Genomic DNA, 15,589 nt, shown 5'->3' with positions numbered 1-15,589 from the left:
TTACAAATAGATTTTGCATAAATGAATATTGCAATAATAAGAACAATAATTGATTTCCAATTCAAGCAATATTCATAAGATTATAATAAGAAGTTTTCAATAATCAAAAGTATATTAAGTACAGGAATTCTTACAATGACTAATTAGAAGTTTCCCATCAACCTTCCTCAAGAAATGAAAATTTAAGCTTGAAGCTCCATAACCATGGCAAAACAAAAATGAAGAAGATGTATTTTAATGAAGAATTACCAGATGCCCTCATTCCTAAGCTTTCTTGCCTATTTATAAAGATTTGATGAAGCTTCTTGCCATTGGATATGCTCATCATTCCTATTTTCAAGTCGCCCCCCAAACCCCTCTAAACATCCAATTGAAAATGAAAGCCGAAATGGGAAAAGGTAAATAGTCGCCCAGCCTACAGACTGAACTCCGCACCCCGCGTAAAACTCTGCGGGCCACGCATCTCAATCTGATTCGATTCTTTCCTTTGCTTCTTCTTCTTTACTTGAAATGATATATTTACATAATGACCTTCTAATAAAGCTAGAATTATCATCTTAGAGAATTACATTAATAAAACTATTCTCTAAAGTAATTTCTCTAATTTTTATATAGTTTAATCTAAATTCTACTTAATAAAACCAAAATTGAAATGGAAAAATACACAAAATAAGGTATTATCAAATTCCCCCCCACTTGAATCTTACGCGCCCTCGAGTAAGTCCCAAAATGATAAATTAAATCTCAAAAGTAATCCCAAAAGAATTTATCAACCAAAAGAATTTTAACCTTCAAAATGAAATGGCACTCTCATGAAAAACTTACAAAGAATCCTTGAAATACTTCTGCCTAGTTGTTGTTTCCTTCTTGCAAGAGTAAAGAGCTTCAGTACGTGCTTGAACTGGAGATGTTGATGAAGGGTTTTGGGTTTGTGTATGATGGATGTTGAGACACAAAGAAGTTATTCATGGCGGAAACCATGTTGGTCATCGAATACATTGTGTCCTCTGAATAATCACCTTGTTGTTGTAGCTCATTGAGTTGAGCCCCAAATGCAAGTTGTGCATCCTTCATGGAAGCCATCCTAGCTTTCATACTTGCATAGAAATCTTGGGCTGCTGTGGAATTGGAGGTTCGGGTGCTACAATTCTCCCATATTCCTCTTCAACACCGGCTCTATAGTGCTCATTCGGCGGTAGGTAAAGTTGGGCAGGGGTTGTATGCTCTGTAATCATTGTGCGTTCTTGAGGGAGTACCATGTATTTGATATTATTTTCCCCAAAAAGCCAAACATATGAATCTCCTACAGGTGGACTCCACAACATGAATGCCCTCTTTAATGCATCGAGGTTATAAAGGTAGGAAGGGAAATGATCATAGTCATTTTGGGTTCCTAAGGGTTTTAAAATTCTATTTCCATCTTCATCTATAGGGACCTCAATGCCTAGATGTGACGCTAACACGGTGACCATCCCTCCCATGCTGATTTTTCCTTTGTCCTTCTTGCCCAACTCAATGCAATTTGAAACCCAAATATTTACCCAATCTGGACATCCTACCCCTTGGGGTGTCATTGCCAATAAACATTTTAATTCGGGGTGTCATTGCCCACAAACATTTTAAGTCAAACTTAGGTACGTTTTTGGGTTCCCCATGACAAAAGATTGTTGCACTAAATAACCTGTTGATGAATCTCAATGCTGGATGAGGTATATGGCTGTTTTTGCATTTGTTGTTCCATCTTTGACCATGAGTTATGTGACCCCAAAATATGTCCTCATTGTATCCTTCACAAGTATTAAAGCGAGGGTCATACTCATAATCCCACCCAAAAGCTTCTTTTACTTCCTCAAAATACATGGTATATTCTTCATCATTTAAGTGAAAAGGGATGAAAGGACCTTCCTCATCTTCTCCCTTTTTCAAAGTTGAGAGAAATTCTAGAGTGTATCTTAGGTAGGTTGGAGCACCCACTTGAAGGAAATTAGTTAAACCCACTTTCCCAAGCAATTGTTCAATGGGTTCCATCAAACCTAAGGTTTCTAGACTTTGTATGCAAGCAAACTTTGTCTCTATGATTTGTCTATTCCCCTAATCAAGTCCCCCCCATCGTATTTTGGCATTGTCATCAAGGTTCAGAAGCTCTAAGGAGTTTATTCTAGTGACATTTGGGTTTGATGTGGAAGCACCTCTTCTTCTTTTAGGAGCCATTGTTTTCAATAATTCAACAAATTTCACTTCTACTCCCTCTCTAAGCACAACAATCACCAATTCCCAATTGAATCTCAATGATCACCACAATGTTACTCACCACTATTAATAATTCTCAAAAAATATAACAATTATCAACAAAAAATTACAAAGATGAAAAAGAGCAAGGTAGGAAATGGATTATACCACAATGTTGTGAAGATTTCCTCCAAATAAGTTTCTTTTTGATGTTTGTTGTGATCCAAAAGTTTCTTTGTTGATAAATTTCAAAGCTATATCTTCAAGTTTACCTAATGATTCATCAAACATAAATCCCTAAATTTTCTAGGGATTAAGAAAAAACATGAAAAGAGGTTGAATTTCTAAATTTTTTGTGGTCTTTTTGTTATTGGATTGTAGTTTTACTTCTTGGAATGAGGATTTTTAGGTAGGAATGAAGGAATGTGAGGAGAATTTAAGTGAGGAAGAAGGGTTTGAGAGAGAAGGAATAGTTGGGTTTGAAAAGGGAAGTGAAAGATTGATATGGGTGGGCAGCAGGTACTCCATGGGCTGTGTAGTTCTACGTGTGGCGCGGATCTTGGGTCGTCTGCCTTCAAATTTATTCTTCACTTTTTCACTTTTTTATTTTTTTTATTTTTTTTATTTTTTTTAATAATAACATACCCTATATTCGAAAGGTCTCTTAGCTAGCTCTAATGCATCAGTTACATATAAAAAGGAAAATAAGATAAAATGTGTAATGTACAGAAAATCAAACTAAACACAGTAATGAAAATTAACACAAACATAAACTTGGGTTGCCGCCCAAGAAGCTCCATATATTTAATGTCATTGGCACGACGTGCTTTCGATGCGTCAGTACATCGGATCCCCTAAGCTTTGTTCTTCCACATCTTTTGGCTGAAAACCTTCATAGTATGGCTTCAATCTTTGCCCATTTACCTTGAAGATTTTAGAAGTTTCTTCACTTTAAATTTCCACAGCTCCATCTGGAAACACTTTGACAACAATAAATGGTCCTATCCAACGGGACCTCAACTTTCCTGGAAATAAACGAAGGCGGATTGAAATAGAAGAACCTTTTGACCGACTTCAAAGGTCTTCCTACTTATCATCTTATCATGCCAAGCCTAAGTCTTTACCTTGTAGATTTCAGCATTCTCATAAGCTTCATTTCTAATTTCTTCCAACTCTTGTAGCTGTAATTTTCTATGCAAACCAGACTCCTCTAAGCTGATGTTGACACACTTCACGGCCCAATACGCCTTATGTTCTAACTCAACAGGCAAGTGACAGGCTTTCCCGAAAACAAGACGGTACGGTGACATTCCAATCGGTGATTTGTAGGCTGTCCTGTATGCCCATAGTGTATCATGCAACCTTAAACTCTAGTCTTTTCTATTTGGATTGACCGTCTTTTCCAAGATGGACTTGATTTCTCTATTTGATACTTCTACTTGCCCATTTGTTTGTGGATGGTAAGTGGTGGATATCTTGTGTGTCACATGATATTTCTTTAATAAAGCCCGAGATGTTCAGTTGCAAAAATGAGTTCCCTTATCACGTATTAAAGCTCTTGGAATTCCAAAACTAGAAAAGATGTTAGCTTAGATAAAATCTGCAACAACTCTAGAATCATCAGTTCGGGTGGCCTTTTCTTCCACCCATTTCAAGACATAATCAACAGCCTCTAATATATAAATAAAACCAAAAGAGTTGGGAAATGTTCCCATAAAATCAATGCCCCAAACCTCAAAGATTTCACAATTTAAAAGAGGTCGTTGTGGCATTCTATTCCTTTAAGAAATATTCCCTACTCTTTGACACTTATCACATGACTTATAAAAGTAGTAAGCGTCTCTATTCAAACTAGGCCAATAAAATCCACAATCTATATTTTCTTGTCGTTCTCCTAGGTCCGAAATGTCCTCCACAAACATATGAATGACAAAATTTTAAAATTGATATGACTTCACCATCAGGGACACAAATCCGTATGATTTGATCCGCACACTATTTCCATAGGTATGGATCGTCCCAAATGTAGTGTTTTGCTTCACTTCTTAGCTTGTCTTTTTGCGATTTTGTGAAATCTGTTGGAAACCTGCCAGACACAAGAAAATTTACAACATTAGCATACCATGGATGATAAGCCTTGACTGCGAACAGTTGCTCATCTGGAAATTCTTCATGAATTTTATACTTCAATGAGACATCTTTGTTTGAAATCATACTTTCATGTGGTGTGATCTTGCTCAAATGATCTGCTACTACGTTTTTTGTGCCTTTTTTGTCTTTTACCTCCAAATCAAACTCACTTAACAAAAGAATCCATCTTATTAATCTTGGCTTTGCCTCTTTCTTTGTCATCAAGTGACGTAGGGTTGTATGGTTAGTATATACAATAACCTTTGTACCAAGAAAATAAGATCTAAAATTTTCTAACGAAAATACTACATGTAACAACTCTTTTTCAGTGGTTGAATAGTTATGTTGAGCCTCATTCAAGGTCATTGACGCGTAGAATATAGGATGTGGAATCCTTCCTATTCTTTGTCCTAGCACGGCCCCAATAGCTTAGTTAGTTGCGTCACACATAATCTCAAATGGAAGTGACCAAATTGGGGGTTGAATGATTGGAGCTGATATGAGTTTATTCTTTAGCGTATCAAACGCCTTCTTGCAACTTTCATAAAAAATGAACTCTACATCCTTTCGCAACAACCTGCATAATGAAACTGCAATCTTGGAAAAGCCTTCAACAAACCTACGATAGAAACTTGCATGACCAAGGAAAGATCGTATTTCTCGAAAATTAGTGGGATAGGGTAAAGATTGTATGATATCAATTTTTTCCTTATCTACCTCGATACCCTTTGTAGACACTACATGACCTAGCATAATTCCTTGTTCAACCATAAAATGGCATTTCTTCGAGTTTAACACGAGATTAGTGTCTATGCATCTCCTAAGTACTAACGCAAGATGATTTAAACATTCATCAAATGTGTCTCCATAGATTGTGAAGTCATCCATGAAAACTTCCACAAAGTTTTCTATAAATTCAGAAAATATACTCACCATACACCTTTGGAATGTAGCAGGTGCACTACAAAGTCTAAAAGGCATGCGCCTATAAGCAAATGTGCCGAATGGGCATGTGAATGTTGTCTTTTCTTGATATTCTAGAGCAATAGGTACCTGCAAATAACCTGAATATCCATCTAAGAAACAATAAAATGCGTGACTAGCAAGCCTTTCTAGCATTTGATCCATAAAAGGCAAAGGAAAGTGGTCTTTCCTAGTCACCGCGTTTAGCCTACGGTAATCAATGCATACACGCCATACATTTTGGATGCGTGTTGGAACCAACTCACCATTTTGGTTCTTCAGTACAGTAACACCAGTTTTCTTTGGCATAGCTTGAGTAGGACTCACCCATTCACTATTAGAAATTGGATAAATAATACCTGCTTGCAGTAATTTCAAAATTTCAGCTTTCACTACCTGTATCATTGGTGGGTTCAACCTTCTTTGGGGTTGTCTTACTGGCTTGGCATCATTTTCCAACAAAATCCGATGCATGCATGTAGTAGGACTTATACCCTTGATGTCTGCAATCGACCATCCCATGGCCTCCTTATATTGCTTTAGGACTTCAACTAAGTTCTTCTCTTGCTCTCTTGTCAACTTGCTTGAAATAATTTATGGCAAGGTCTTATTCTCCCCAAGGAATACATACTTAAAAAGTTTGGGTAATGGCTTAAGTTCTACCTTGGGTGCCTGCAAAACAGATGGTAACAAATTCTCCTTGGGTATGGTTAGTGGTAATGGCTCTAAATGAGAAGGAAGAAGTGGGAGTTGTTCTTGCTTCTTGAAATCTTTCAAAACTTCCTGCAATTCAGTACTCAAAACATATTACTCATTATTTTCATTCAAATAATGCTCAATGGCCACTTTGAGTTTATCTTGGCCATCTATATCAAACATATCTTAACTAGAGGTATCAACTAAATCAATAGCTTAACAAGAATGATCCTCAGGCGGAAATTTCATAGAATCATAAATGTCAAACTCTACCTTACTACCATCAAATTCCATGGTTTAAGTGATCCTGTGTCTACATCAATCTTAGTCTTGGCAGTTTTTATGAAAGATCTACCTAGCAAGATAGGTACTGCATGTTTATCATGTTCCATATCTAAAACATAAAAATCAACAAGAAATATAAGATCCCCTACTTTAACTAAGACATCCTCTACTATTCCCTTAGGATATGCCTTAGACATGTCTACTAATTGTATCACAACAATTGTTTCATATAATGTACCAAGTTTTAAAGACTTATATAGTGAATACAGAATTACATTGATTGATGCCCCTAAGTCTAACATGGCTTTTTGAGATGTAAGCTCACCTATAATACAAGGGACAATGAACATACATGGATCTCCACATTTAGGTGGTAACTTTAATTGAAATATGGCTAAAATGTGCTCGCTCATCTTCACCTTTTGAATTCCCTTTAATCTTTGCGTTCTTTTTGTCGTATAAAGTTCTTTAAGGAATTTGGCGCATCTTGGAATTTGCTTCAAAGCATCTAAGAGAGGGATGTTTACTTCACACTTCTTGAAAACCTCATAGATGTCCTTGTCAGCTTCATGCTTTTTCCTTTCCTTCAATGCCTCTGGAAAGGGTGGAACCGGTTCATATGGGTGGTAAGGGTACAGTTGTAACACTCTTCTCTTCTTGTGACAAGGTTGCCTGATCTTCTGAAGATGAAGGTTCATGCAAAACAGTTTCTTCTTGGAGTTCTATATCTCTTGCTATGGTTCTCTCATTACCTTGCATCTCTGTTCCACTTTTAAGAGTCATAGCACTAGCATTCATCCTTGGATTTGGTTCTGTTTGTGATGGCAACTATTCTGAATCTCTAGCCTCTAACTTGCTAACTACTCCTAAGATTTGACCCATTTTGTTGGCCTCTTAGGTTTTGATGATGACTTCACTTTTAAATAAACAAACATGTTTTAGAGATTGTTTTGTAGGTGAATATCCGATTCTGTTAAAATCGTTGATGAAGCCTATGACTTGGTTCGTGGAAGTTGTACGTGTCTTAGAATATCTAAGAAGTTAGATAAATGCTTAGGACCTTAAAAGTAGACAGACAGTCTACTGTTCCCAAAGTTGACAATATGACAGAAGTTGTAGATGGAGACAGTACACTGTTCCCACGGCGCAGGTCTGAAGAAAACATCGGCTAAAAATTGCAAAAAATTTATTTTCTATTTTTAAGTTGATGTAACGGTTAAGAGTTAAATTAATTGCTTAATTAATTAATAAATTGGTTGGCAAAACTATTTTTAGGTTATCTAAAAATAGCCTAAGACTTATTCTTATTGAGAAAAGATCTCCTTTTAATTAGGATCTTTTGTTTTAACTCCTATGCTATTTTTAGTTTGAAGGAACCGTTTTCCTCTTTGGGCAAATGATAGCCGGACGTTCATTTTTGGCATTCCACTATCTTTTTCTTTTGAGAACGTGTAGGATAGTGGTAGGTATGTCTAAGGTAACTGCCGGCTGTTCCCACTATAAATAGGAGGAACTATGCTTAAACCGGATGAGAATCCGAGAGTGTCCATAAAGGGAGATCTATTAAGAAAAATATTTGCAGCTTTTCAATGCCAATTACTTTATTATATTTTTCTTAAAGCAATTATTTAATTTTTATCCTCTTGAGAATTTGGCCTTCTAAAGGTATTTGTGTGTTTTGTTGTAACTAGACTTAAGGGAAGTCTACGGGAATAGAGAAGCTTCAAGAGAAGCGTGAGAAGAGAAAGAGAAGAGAAAGAGAAATAGGCCTAGAACAGAGAAGCTTCAAGTGAAGCAAATTATTTTATGTGATTGTAATTGATTGCCTAAAACATAGTGAGAATTTTGAAATCCCGGGGGTTCGTGGTTTTTCCTTCTTATTAGGCCAAGAAGATTTCCACGTAAAATCGTTGTCTCCTTTTATCTTTTTCATTTTAAGTTTAAGTTTTATTTTATTATAATTCCGCAAAATTAGAGGCAAAAATCTTAAACTTAATATATAATAATTCACCCCCCCCCTCTCTCGTTGCTTTCGATCATCTATTTGCATTTCTACAATTGGTATCCGAGCAGTGTTCCTCATATAATCAGGAAACCCTGAGAGCAGTATCCTGTTCCCTGGCAAGATGTTGAAGATGAACGAACGCATGGAAGAAGGGTACTCTACGCAAAGGCCACCCATGTTCAATGGGAAATTCTATATCTACTGAAAAAATAGGATGGAAATTTTCATAAAGGCCGAAAATTACCAAGTATGGACAGTAATTGAAATAGGAGATTTTGAGGTAACTACCATAAACTTCAATAATGAATCAATTGCTAAACCAATCACTGAATACGAAAAAGAAGACTTTCAAAAGATGGAGATGAACACTCTTGCTATCAAACTACTTCACTGTGGTCTCGGGCCAAATGAGCATAATCGTATCATGGGTTGTAAAACATCAAAGCAGATTTGGGACCTGTTGGAAGTTACCCATTAAGGCACTAGTGAAGTGAAGCGCTCCAAGATTGATCTACTGATGTCCAGATACGAAAGATTCGTAATGGAACCTAGAGAAAACATCTAAGAGATGTTCACCAGGTTCACGAATATAACCAACGAACTTGTGTCACTTGGTAAGATCATTCCCGTTGATGAACAAGTCAGAAAAGTACTTAGGAGTCTTCCTCAAGACGAACGCTGGAGAGCTAAGGTCACAGCCATCCAGGAATCAAAAGATTTCACCAAGTTTAATTTGGAAGAGCTGGCTGGTTCCCTCATGACTCACGAGTTACATTTGGGAACAGCTGACAGTACCCGAAATGAAGGCTTGGCTCTAGCATCAAATGATCATGAAGAATCAGAAACTGATGATGAGGAGACTGCTATGTTGGCAAGAAAATTCAAAAAGTTCTTCAGAAACAGCAAATATGGAAATCAAAGACATAACAAAGAAAGAGGAACTGCTAACTCGAAGACAAATTTTGAATGCCACAAATGTGGAAACACTAACCACTTCTTGAAGGATTGCCCTCAATGGAAGAATGACAAGGGCAAGGGAAAGGCAAGAGAAGCTGGAAGACAACCCAAGAAAGGAAATTTCAAAACAGATTTTCATAAAGCTATGATTGCAGCCTGGGGTGATACCGAAAGTGAGGCTGAAACAGAAGCTCCAGTAGATGAAGAAACAGCAAATCTGTGTCTTATGGCATCACATCACAGCAAGGATGAAGAGTCCAAGGAAAAAGAGGTTATGTCTTCTAACTCATTTCCTAAATACCTATTTAAATTCAGCAAGAATAAATTGATTAAGTTGCTTTTGGAGACTCAAAAGAAATTAGATGAACAGAATACTAAGAATCTCCGAATTAAGGAAGACCTTAACTCAAGTAAAGATCATGTTTCCTACCTAAATTCATTTAGAATCGATGTGCAAAGTAGATTTTTTAATTTGCTAGATCAGAATACAATGTTGAGAGAGACATTAGAAAAAATGAAGCATGTATTCATTATTCTTAATATTGAAATAAATCAGTACAAACTGCTAGGACTATGAAGGGACGTTAATGAAATATCCACTCACGCGTTTAGCATAGAACTTCAAGAGATGAAATTAAAATTAGAATCCTGTGAACAAGAGAATAATTATCTGAAAGATAAAGGCAAAGGGAAAATCAATGAAGTTCCCAAGTGGATTCTAGATGCTAAAACAACGAGTAAAGAAGGCCTAGGTTATGTTAAGAATAATAGGAAGAAAAAGGTCTATGTAGATCTCCCCAGTAGTAAAATCTGTTCCTTTTGTGGCAAAACTGGACACCTGAAAAATCAATGTGTAAAAAGGGAACAGCATACCAAAGCAAATAGAAATTATGTCAAACGTATATGGATTAAGAAATGTGATTCAAGTATTATTGACAGGGAACCCAAGGATGACTGGGTTCCTAAACCTAACCATTAATTTGCTTTGCAGGTTCAAGTGAGGGGGAACAACTCATGGTATCTCGACAGTGGGTGTACCAACCACATGACGGGTGACAAATCTTGATTTCTCTCACTTGAAGCCTATGATGGGGGAACAGTAACCTTCGGTGACAATATGAAGGGTGAGATTATCGCCAAAGGAAAGGTTGGAAGGTCATGTTCCCATGCCATTGACAATGTATTTTTAGTCGAGAATTTAAAACACAATCTGCTAAGTATTTCTCTGTTAAGTTTACTTCTGAATGATGTATAATTTCTAGGAACGACACAGGAGATACTGTGCTCGAGGGAATCAGGAAAGGGAACACTTATGCTGTGGACCTGGACATTGTTCCCAAAACCAGTCTAACATGTTTAAGTGTTATAGAAGAAGACCCACTACTTTGGCATAAGCGTCTAGGTCATGCTAGTTATACATTGATTAATACATTAAGATCAAAAGACCTAGTTAGAGAACTACCAGCTATAAAATTCCTTAAGGAAGAAATTTGCGATCCTTGTGCCAAAGCAAAACAAGTGAGGTCATCTTTTAAATCAAAGAATATGGTGACTACTTCAAGACCGCTAGAATTAATTCATATGGATCTATGTGGACCTATGAGAATACAGAGCCGTAGCGGAAAATAATATGTATTTGTCATTGTTGATGATTATAGTAGATTCACTTGGACTTTGTTTTTAGTAAGCAAAGATGAAGCTTTTGATGAGTTTGTTTCCTTCGCAAACAAAATACAAAAATCTACCAATAATCAAATACTCTACAAAAGGTCTGACCATGGAAAAGAATTTGAAAATTCAAAATTTACAATGTATTGCAATGAACATGGAATTAATCACAATTTTTCTGCAACTAGAACACAACAACAAAATGGAGTGGTAGAAAGGAAAAATAGAACTTTAGAAGAGATGGCCAGAACCATGTTGATTGCTAGCGGTCTACCTAGAAATTTTTGGGCTGAGGCCGTTAATACTGCTTGTTATATTATGAATCGTGTGTTAATAAGACCAATCTCTTCAAAAACACCCTATGAATTACTCAAAGGTGTTAAACCAAACATTTCCTATTTTCGTATATTTGGATGCAAATGTTTTGTTCATGTTAATGGAAAACGATGTATAGGCAAGTTTGATGAAAGAAGCGATGGAGAAATTTTTCTTGGCTACTCATCACATAGTAAAGCTTACAGGGTATATAATAAAAGAACCATGAGTGTAGAAGAGTCAGTTCATGTCATTTTTGATGAAACTAACTTCTCAACAAGTGGACAGGAAAACAATCATGTGAAAATAGGTCTTGCTCATCTAGAAGACGATGATGAAGAAACGAAAATGCTAGATGAAGGAACAACAGGCGAACAGCTGATCCCAGAAGAAGCTGAAAGGAACAATGATAATCTGGAACAGACAGTATTTCAGGAACAGCAGACTGTCTCCAATCCAGCTGTTCCCACAGACGAGCAAGCAGATCCAGAAGCTGAATAGAACAATAATCAAGTAGATGAAACAGAACATGCTTCTGTTCCCACAAGAGAATTTGTGCCTAAGCCTTGGAAATATCAAAGTTACCACCCTCTTGAATCGATTATTAGTGATATGAATAAGGGAACGCAAACCAGATCCCTAATCAGAAACTTTTGTGCACACTTTGCGTTCCTATCATCACTTGAACCTAAGAACCACGATGAGGCTCTAAAAGATTCCGAATGGATAGTTGCCATGCAAGATGAATTGAATGAACTCGATAGAAACAAACTATGGCACTTGGAGCCCAAACCAATACACAAAAAGGTAATTGGTCTAAAATGGGTATTTTAGAACAAAATAGATGAGCACGGAATAATTGTAAGAAACAAAGCAAGGCTCGTGGTCAAAGGGTACAACCAACAAGAAGGTATTGATTACACCGAGACTTTTGCTTCGATAGCAAGGTTAGAGGCTATTAGAATTTTAATTTCTTTTGCTGCATTCATGAACTTTAAATTATATCAAATGGATGTGAAATATGCTTTTTTAAATGGCTTTCTTGATGAAGAAGTTTTTGTTGAACAACCCCCAGGTTTTGAAAATACCTCTTGTCCTGATCATGTCTACAAGCTTGATAAAGCTTTATATGGCTTGAAGCAAGCTCCTAGGCAATGGTATGAAATACTGTCAAAGTTTTTGATTCAAAATAACTTTATTAGAGGAAAAATTGACAAAACCTTATTCTTTAAGAATAATGGTTATGATATTTGGGTTGTTCAAATTTATGTTGATGATATTATTTTTGGTGCCACTAATGATTTGTTATGTAAAGAATTCGCCAATCTTATGGGCACAGAATTTGAAATGAGCATGATGGGAGAATTAAATCTCTTCCTTGGTTTACAAATTAAACAAACTGAAAATGGTATTTTTATCCATCAACAAAAAATACATAAAAGAACTTCTTAAGAAGTATGGACTAGACAACGCTAAGACAAACCACACACCCATGGCTACAAATGTTAGATTAGATGAAGACTTAAATGCGATTAATGTAGATCAAACAATGTATCGAGGCATGATTGGTTCTTTATTATATCTAACAACTAGCAGACCTGATATTTCATTTAGTGTTGGTTTATGTGCTAGATTTCAATCTAACCCCAAAGAGTCACATTTTACAGCAGTAAAGAGGATTTTGAGATATTTAAAGGGAACAGATGACTTGTCCCTATTTTACCCTAAAAGTGACGTCTATGATTTGAAAGGTTATAGTGATGCAGATTATGCTGGAGATCTTGTAAACAGAAAAAGTACGTCAGGTATGGTACAATTTCTTGGCTCATGTTTAGTTTCATGGAGTTCCAAGAAACAAAACACAGTTGCATTATCCACTGCCGAAGCTGAATACGTAGCAGCAGCAGCTTGCTGTTCCCAAATGCTTTGGATAAAAAAGCAGCTAAGAGATTTTGGTATTAACATTGAATGTGTTCATATTTATTGTGATAATACCAGTGCCATATGCATATCTAAAGATCCAGTGCATCATTCAAGGGTTAAACATATACACATAAGACATCACTTTCTTAAGGACAATGTAGAAAACAAAAATATAATAGTCAAGCATGTTAACACCAATGAACAAGTTGCTGATATCATGACCAAACCGTTTCCGAGGGAACAATATGAAAAAATGAGATTGGAACTTGGTATGATCAAGCTCCACTAAAGTTGACAGCAAGAATTCTCCATGAAGCATCATGAAATTGAAAAGGTGAAATCAACCACAAAATCTTGATTGAAAATCAATTATTGAAGGGATCAGGTATACAGTTAATAAAGTACGTACTATGAATGTTTTCCTGATTGCATATTTTGAATTAATCAGACCAAAGCAGCATGTGTTCATTATTTACTTTAGATAATATGATAATATCATTTTTCAAGTTTCATTTTTTTTTTCATATATGGTCAACTCAAATTATTTAAAAAATGGGAATTGGTTTATTTGGATACGTCCCAACTCTTCATCAACCACTAGATTTCAATTGAAATGATTAAATGCATTGAAGTATGGAACCTTTAGATAACCGTCCTTTCACCAATTTATTAAAACCCTTCCTCACGTCACACCTCTTACACCTTCTCACTTCTCACTTCTCTCAAGCAACCGTCACTCATCATCTTCCTTCTCTCAAAGCATTTCAAAATCAAAATGAAATCTCTCCTAAATCTTCAAATTCTAGCAAGAAAATCCCAAAATCCTGTTAAATTTCTCAACCACAACCTCTCAAAGTTGTTCATCCTCCACCTTTGCTTGATGCTGCTCCATCCTCATCTACTGAAACTCAAAGTGAAAACCCTATACCCTCATCTATGCATGCCAGACACAAACGCCACATCACCACACCAAAAGGTGGTTCATCATCCAGAACAGCCAAATGTTCGAAGCTTGTTGATCCCAATAGTGCCGAAGAGATTTCCAAGGAAATGTTTGTAGGATTTGGCTTAGACAAGAACTGGTATGATTCTACTCCCTTTCCACAATTTAACGCAATTTTGGAAAATCAAAATTGGGAAATATTAATGTCTGATTATTGTTGCAACCCTATATTTTCAAAACTTATGCGTGAATTTATTTCAAACTTTGCTATTGAAAATAGAGTATGTTCCAGCACTGTTAGGGCAATAAAAATAGAATTTAATAGTTTGATGTTAGGGGAATGGTTAAATGTTCCTGCTGTTGGTTTTGATACATATTATGTTGGGTCGAAGATAGTATTCTCTGGAATTAATGAACGAACGATTCTGAAATTCTTAGGTGTTGAGCAAAAGAAAGGGAAGATTAGTCACAACGTTTTGTCTCCTCTGCATAAATTATTGTATAACATTGCACGCAGATTCATCTTACCTAGAAATTCCAAACGTAGTGAAGTGAGTTTGCATGATGCCACCTTAATTTATTGCATGGCAAATCATATTAAAATAAACATTCCTTCGTTGATGATATCTCATTTGTCGGATTGCATTAAAAAGAAGAGCTTTGTTGGATATGGGGGTTTGTTAACATGGATTTTCAATAAATTTAGTGTACCTTTAGATGGCTTGCAGTTCCCTATGGGTCCTAACATGAAAATAGGTGCCAAAAGCTTACATAACTTACACCTAAAACTAAATGATGAAGGGATATTGATGCATGATTTAGAGGAGGTTGTTGAAGTTGAATCAGAATTGGAAAGGGTTGAGGAAGAAAAGAAAAAATCAAGTAAGGAGGATAAGGAGCAAGAGCCTGTTCCCGCTGCAGACACTGAAACAGCAGGAAAATGGGAACAGGGAGAAGCAGCAACTAAGAGGGAAACAGAAGAACAAGAGGAAGCCTTAAAAGATAATGATAATCACAATCTCTTCAGTGACTCTAGTGATGCGGAGATTGTGATAGCACTGAGAAAGAAGGCTGATTTAATTCGGAGGAAAAGTAGGAGATTAGCTTCTAAGCGTAAGGTTGCTATGGTTGATGAAATCACATCTAACACCATCTCTGAGCCTACAACAAATGAACCTCCTTCTCCCAAGCCAGCCACTCCATCACCACAACAAATTCCTTCACCACCACAATCACCTATCCAGTTTACACCACCACCATTTCAACCACACACTTCACAAGGTACTGGTTGTGCTAATTTTGATTCTGTTCCTGCAACTTCTTTAGATCCTATACTATCCAAGCTCCAAGACCTCCAGTCTCAATTTATTGCGTTTCAAGATGAAACTCGGGTCTCACTTGCCTCAATTGCTGATCAGCTTATCCAGATGGAAAATCGTCTTGGTGCAAAGTTGGACACAGTTGAAGTGCAGACC

Source organism: Amaranthus tricolor, chromosome 14 (genome assembly GCF_026212465.1).
Source record: "Amaranthus tricolor cultivar Red isolate AtriRed21 chromosome 14, ASM2621246v1, whole genome shotgun sequence".
Lineage (NCBI taxonomy): Eukaryota > Viridiplantae > Streptophyta > Magnoliopsida > Caryophyllales > Amaranthaceae > Amaranthus > Amaranthus tricolor.
Note: the sequence above shows the minus strand (reverse complement) of the source record.